This window comes from Gigantopelta aegis, unplaced genomic scaffold, assembly GCF_016097555.1.
Source record: "Gigantopelta aegis isolate Gae_Host unplaced genomic scaffold, Gae_host_genome ctg6579_pilon_pilon, whole genome shotgun sequence".
NCBI classification, from domain to species: Eukaryota; Metazoa; Mollusca; class Gastropoda; order Neomphalida; family Peltospiridae; genus Gigantopelta; species Gigantopelta aegis.
In genome coordinates this window covers 3,057-10,251 of record NW_024535136.1, presented here as the reverse complement: position 1 = coordinate 10,251, position 7,195 = coordinate 3,057, and the positions used below count along the sequence as shown (strand labels likewise).

The window sequence follows — 7,195 nt, the reverse complement described above, 5'->3', positions numbered from 1 at the left end:
TTTCGGCTGACAACACTGAATAGTCAAATCATTACCCAACAAAACTCCTATGTTTTCAACAGGCAAGTCCTTCACAACACCCATAATGACTGGTCCCGTCATAAACTTCGAACACAAGAAAACCTTATGTAACCTGACAACCATATTTTCTCCAGTAACCGAGGTTAAAGCCAAACTACGTCCTGTATCTGAATTCTCAATACCAGCTAAACACTTTGACATTATAAGCGACAGATTACAGCCTGTGTCTCGATAGATTGATATTGCCTTAGGACTCAATTCTTGTTTCACATCACAAACCATACCAGTGGACACATACGGGTTTACTTTCTCTGCCATGGGACTAACCATTAACTCTCTAACAAACGGAGCTGACCTCACTAAACCTTTTAAAACAGTCCCCGACAAGATGGTTATCCTTTTTACAGTAACTGCAATGTGGACGAAAAGTTCGTGCATTGGCTGATAATGCAGGCTTATCCTTACTTTGCCAACCAGGCACATTCCTTGCCTGACTAGCTGACCAACTAGATGACTCTCTCCGATAGTTACTTTCCCCGGGAAAAACCTGGCTGAAATTTCTTCTTATCACCCTGTTGTAAAGAGCTACCCAGTACTGCCTGAGCTTTGTGTATTAACACGTAGTCATCTGCCACTATGCCTGGCTCCTCTATCTTTTTGACATCACGATCCTCTAAATGAATACGTAAGCTAACTGGTAATCCATTTTTAATGTCCTGTAAGATCAACAACTCCCGTAACTCGGTATATGACTCTACCTGATGAGACACCACCCATTTATCAAACATCCCTGCTTTGTTAGCCACAAACTCACTATAAGACTGACCCTGCGTTTTTCTTAACTCGCTATACCGTAAACGATAATCCTCAGGTCGTAATTCATACGCCCTCAACACTGCAGCCTTAACTAGGTCGTACTGACTTGCTCGCTCATCACTCATTTAATTATAAGCTACACTAGCCTTCCCCTTAAACTTAGACACGGCTAACAATGTCCACTTAGACTGCGGCCAATTTAGCTGCTTAGCGGCCCGTTCAAAAAGTTGGAAGAACATAACTACCTCCTGGTCATCAAATACAGGCACTGATCTATACGCCTCCGACATGTTAAAACCATTTCCTGCCTCTCGTCTAACTTCTTCAGTATTCAACTTTAACTCATGTTCCACTTTTAATTTTCTAACTGGAATTCTCTATCCCTCTCGTCTCTTTTTTTTTATCTCTCTCTCTCTCTCTCTCTCTCTCTCTCTCTCTCTCTCTCTCTCTCTCTCTCTCTCTCTCTTCTCTTCTCTTATCTCTATCTATACTGTATCTATTCTCTCTCTCTCTTCTCTCTCTCTCTCTCTCTCTCTCTCTCTCTCTCTCTCTCTCTCTCTCTCTCTCTCTCTCTCTCTCTCTCTCTCTCTCTCTCTCTCTCTATCTCTATTTTCTTTCTCTCTATCCCTCTCTCTATCTTCTTTTTCTCTATCTCTATCTTCTTTTTATCTCTCTCTATCTCTATCTCTCTCTCTCTATCTCTCTCTTCTCTCTCTCTCTATCTAATGCATGTTCTTCTCTTTCGTACTCAAGCTTTTTAAAAGCTAATTGTTGTTCCACACTTAACTCATTTATCTATCTCTGGAACAATCTCACTGTCTTCCATAACGGGCCTATCACCAAAAACTTCCTGGATAATAATTGTCTTTATATCACCTAAGGTTTTAGCTGATGTTAAATCAATTTCTCGCTCACCCGCGATTTCAACTAACTCGGCCTTACGTGTTCGTTTAATCTCCACTACACTGAGCGTAGGCCTATCCAGCAAATTCTTATCGGTGTTTAGATATGACGCACTTATTATTAATTAATTTTCTAGTGAACAACGTTGCTACTTCTAGTAAATTTGTAAAAATAATTTATAAAGCCCCCATTTACAAACAATACTTTTTTAAAAATATGCATGTCCCGTTTCAGATCCGGGACGAGCACCGCAATTTTCTACTCCTGTCACGGGGATTCTATAATACCCGTAACTGAATAAGACACGATTGTCCAAATATCTCTCCTAACTGTATATCTATTAGATCTCTCTGTAACAGGCGGTATATTCCCGCTGTGGCTCGTCTCTAGGTATGATCAGAGATACGATCTTATATCAAGTATATATTATTATAGCACGTTTAGTTCACTAGAAAACACAACAAAAACACAATACACTTTGGAATCTGTATTAACCTACGCTGACAAATGTACTGCCGCCGTAGTTAATTAATAACAACAATAATAACAACCCAGAACTGATCACTTAATTAGTTAATCTCTAGGTGTCTAGTTTACACAATATGCTAATCACTTCACCGTGACACAACACCCACACGTGTGATAATTGAGAAACGCTTCTAGGGGAACTTAATTAATAAAGGAATTACAACACTATTCCTAACTGGTTAATTTTTAATTAACCCTCAACTACTCATTCAGTAACCTTGTAACACAGAAATAATACTGGTACCTATCACAATACAGACAATAACCTACAGTTTACCTAGGTCTTCTAGGATAACTGGCTAAGCTTTATATTACCAAATACTCGTATAAATATAGAACAGTAAGACTACGATTTACTTCGTCAGATGACCGAAGACACTGTCTAAAGAATATTGGTATAATACAGTATTAAAATATTTAAAGTCACATCAATCACATCAAGGTTATACAACAGAGCAGAAATAATATATTTACCCAAAGTCCAAACGGACTAACGTTCCCTGGGAGCCGTCCTTTTTGCTTCTCTCTGATATCTAAAAAAAACTAGCTATTTATTATAAAAAATCAGAATATCGCCTGGGGGTACAAGGCGGTCCTCCCCCTATCAAGTGATATATCCCCAACTCCCAGAGACGCATTTTTCTCTTTGATCGCCAGACTTACTGACGCCATCGTCGCCAAATCACGGTTGCAAAAACAGCACTCGCAGAGATATTACGTAACTACTCGCCACATGGCCTCCGCATCTGGCTAAGTGTGTACGGTCGCGCGGAGGTATTCCTTAACCAAGTGCACACGACCTTCTAAAACAATTAATATCGCCACAGGCGAAAAGATAATTAAGAGCATGTACCGTCACACCCATTGTTGTTAAACAATTATTTATTTTTCTATAACAGTTCCTACGTTGTACTATGTCCGACAACAATTCGTCCCGGGTTGGATTTTAAAGTCAACGTCAACATTTTGAAATCCACTGGTATCGTTAACGTAACACTAGAACTCATCAAAATGTGGTCCAAGACAGCCGTGGCATCAGTGGTCGGCAATGTTCCTGAAGGTTTGCAGATTAACTGTTAATAAATCCAATATTCGTTTGTTTCACAGTACTAGTTTCTTTATATTTTTTCTATAACGATCCATTACTTTGTATTGTTTTACTATATCTTTTTAAAACAACTCTGATACATTTGTTTTCATAAAATGATTATTTTAAGGAATAACTTTAGTTTTAAAATTTGTAAGAACAATGCAAATCACAAGAAATAATTATATCCTTCTTCTTCTCCTTCTTCTCCTTCTTCTTCTTCTCTTTCTTCTTCTTCTTCTTCATCTTTTTCTTCTTCTTCTTCTTCTTCTACTTCTGCGTTCAAGCTATAGATTTGAAGTCCGATTGTGGTGTCAAGTCTTCTTTGGAACCCCAAAGCTTGACAGCCAGTGTTGCTCCGTTAGTGGTACTGCGATATTTTAGCTACATTATTATACACTTAGTATTCATCCTGTACAATATAAAATAAAGCAAAGCAATAACATGTTACATCTGTGTTAACATTTTTAATGTTATCAATATGTTTCATTTTTCAGGACATCCAATGGGCATAACTCTGAAGGTAATATGCTTTTGTAAAGTTTTAAAGTTAAGTGCTTTTGGTGCAATATATTTGGGTGTATGCACAAACATGAATATCACAAACGTGTATACATCTATCTATATATACACATATATACACGTACATTTAATTTATCTTGAGTGGTGACTTAAGTCTTGCGACTTTGTCTTTAATAAACAGAGATAAATTTCTGTGGAACACCGCCTTTAATGGTTCATTAAGTTTCCGTTTGTTAGAACGAGTTGTTTCTGTCGTTGAAATAACTTGAGTGTCTTATAGCAGTAAAATTCTGTCAATAGGCCATTTTTAATGTACGCTATTTTTCGTGTGGCGCGTTTGTGGTCGAATTTGTTTATGAGTCCTTTTTATGCGTTCCGTGTTCTTACGGTCGAGGAACGCGGAAAAAGGCTCATTAAACAAAATCGATTCTCTGGTAATCACTACTGAGAAGTGAGGGACGAGACGTAGCCCAGTGGTACAGCGCTCGCTCGATGTACGGTCGGTGTGGGATCGATCCCCGTCGGTGGGCCAATTGGGCGCTTTCTCGTTCCAGCCAGTGCACCACGACTGGCATATCAAAATCCGTGGTATGTACGACCCTGTCTGTGGGATGGTGCATATAAAATATCCCTTGCTGCTAATCGAAAAGAGTAGTGCATGAAGTGGCGACAGCGGGTTTCCTCTGTCAATATATATGTGGTTCTTAACCATATGGCTAACGCCATATAACCGTAAATATAATGTGTTGTGTCCGTCGTTAAATAAAACATTTTCTTTCTTTCACTAGCAGTGTTTCCAACCGTACTCACGCCGCACCAAAATCCTCGCACATACAAAACGGCTCATATGGCATATGCTTGGTCCTGGCAACCGTTTGGTTGTCGAAAATTTACAATTCGGTTACATAAAATGCACCCAAGCTGTAATTTCACATGTAAATATATAGCCCGATACTCTGACGGTAAGAGAGCCAGATGGACATTTGGACAGTTATCAACACTCACTAACCGTCAGAATGAATGAATGAATGAATGTTTAACGACACCCCAGCACGAAAAATACATCGGCTATTGGGTGTCAAACTATGGTAATGCAAACAAATAAAGTGATGATCAACATCAATATAAAAATTCAAGATTTAAATAAAAGCAGTGTAAAGAACGGTACAAAAATACAAATATCACAGATAGATACTGACTTTTACTCAAAATTTCAATTGTATTTCGAAGAAAACAAAGGGATGTGTGTTGTATTGGCCATTCTCAAAGATAATGTTACAATCCTGCACCACGGTGAGGTTACAGCACGCGCAGGGGCCACTAACCGTCAGAGACTAATCTATATTCATTCTTAGCAAGTGCCGCTCTAATACAGCAATGCTGTGTTTGACGTCAAATACCTTTATATCGATCATTTTCGAATTCCTTTATTAAAACAAAAATCATATATTAATCACTAATACGCACTATGTCTACAGGAAGAAACTACAGCACCCCCTTTGAATAATAGTCTGGTTAAATACGTAGTTTCTGACGGGTTTCTTCACGTCTAGCTCTTTTACCGACGGAGTACTCGGGCTAACACACATACTACGGCCAGAGGACACTATATATGAATACTACATCACGTATGTTGATGTTATTATTTGTTGTTGGTATTTTTCAGATACCAGCCAACCTTAAGTCTGGATATTACAAACTAAAAGCAACCGGAAGTGGGGGTCTGACCTTCACCGACGAAACCACTGTGCAGTTCAACAGTAAAAGCGTGTCTCTCTTCATACAGACCGACAAAGCCATGTACAAACCCGGACAAACAGGTGATGTTCCGTTACTTCTTTTCATTTCATGTAATTTCGTGCTTATATTCAGTTGAGGTTCAGGCGCGCTCCTCTGGGCACACATTTCAGCTATCTGGGCTTTCTGTGGCCACAAACCTACGAGAGCTGTTACCGCGAACTCAGTACCTCCCAGCCTTAAGTTTGATAGCTTAATTACTACACCCCCGTGACCGGTGGTCAGCTACTAACATTTTCTCAAATACTAACTTTTACCTTTGATACAGGCACTGGCGTAGCCAGGATTTTGGATTGGGTGGGTGGGGGGACCCACTATTGGACGGGCCAACCCATACTATGCATGTATATATGATTTTGGATTGGGTGGGTGGGGGGACCCACTATTGGACGGGCCAATCCATACTATACATGTATATATGATTGGGTGGGTGGGGGGGGGGACCCACTATTGGACGGGCCAACCCATACTATACATGTATATATGATTGGGTGGGTGGGGGGACCCACTATTGGACGGGCCAACCCATACTATATATGATTGGGTGGGGGGGGGGGGCACCCACTGTACATGTTGGACGGGGGCCAACCCATACTATACATGTATATATGATTGGATGGGTGGGGGGGGGGGACCCACTATTGGACGGGCCAACCCATACTATACATGTATATATGATGATTGGGTGGGTGGGGGGGGGGACCCCACTATTGGACGGGGGTGGGTGGGGGAACCAACCCCATACTATACATGTATATATGATTGGGTGGGTGGGGGACCCACTGGGGGGCCAAGCCACCCATGACTATTGGACGGACCAACCCATACTATACATGTATATATGATTGGGTGGGTGGGGGGCTAGACGGGCCACCCACTATATGATTGGACGGTGGGTGAACCCAAGACGGGGCAACCATACTATACATGTATATATGATTGGGTGGGTGGGGGGACCCACTGTTGGACGGGCCAACCCATACTATACATGTATATATGATTGGGTGGGTGGGGGGAACCCACTATTGGACGGGCCAACCCATACTATACATGTATATATGATTGGGTGGGTGGGGGGACCCACTATTGGACGGGCCAACCCATACTATGCATGTATATATGATTTAAAAATAATAATAATACAGTAAAAAAAGAAAAGAAAAAAGGTTTGATTAGGGGGCGTCGCCCCCGTAACCCCCGTAATTAGAAGTGCCCCGAAAATCTGATGAATACAATGGATGCATTTATTTATTTAATTTTTTTAGGGGGGGGGGGGGGGGGTAATATCTTGGTCGTCTGGATTTTTCTGTTGAAGGTTACCTATATGTCATTAATATTAATGTACTTTGGAATATTGTAGTTGTGTTTTTTTGAAAGCTGCTAGTGGAATTTGTTTTTAGCAGGTTTCCTTTGTGATAATTATTAAGTAATTGATTAATCAGTGTGTTGTAATGTTTTCGTTATGCGTCTGTTTCAGTGTTGCACCACCTCACTAAAGCAAATCATGCATCTGTCCCTATC

General features: G+C 40.5%; 1 long non-coding RNA gene across 1 annotated transcript; it reads left to right on the top strand.

Annotated features, from left to right (window-relative positions):
• Window positions 1–3,173: 3,173 nt before the first annotated feature.
• LOC121366674 lies at window positions 3,174–5,684 on the top strand. Its single transcript, XR_005957200.1, has 3 exons — window positions 3,174–3,328; window positions 3,853–3,878; window positions 5,544–5,684. It is a non-coding gene; the product is annotated as an uncharacterized LOC121366674 (long non-coding RNA).
• Window positions 5,685–7,195: the final 1,511 nt, after the last annotated feature.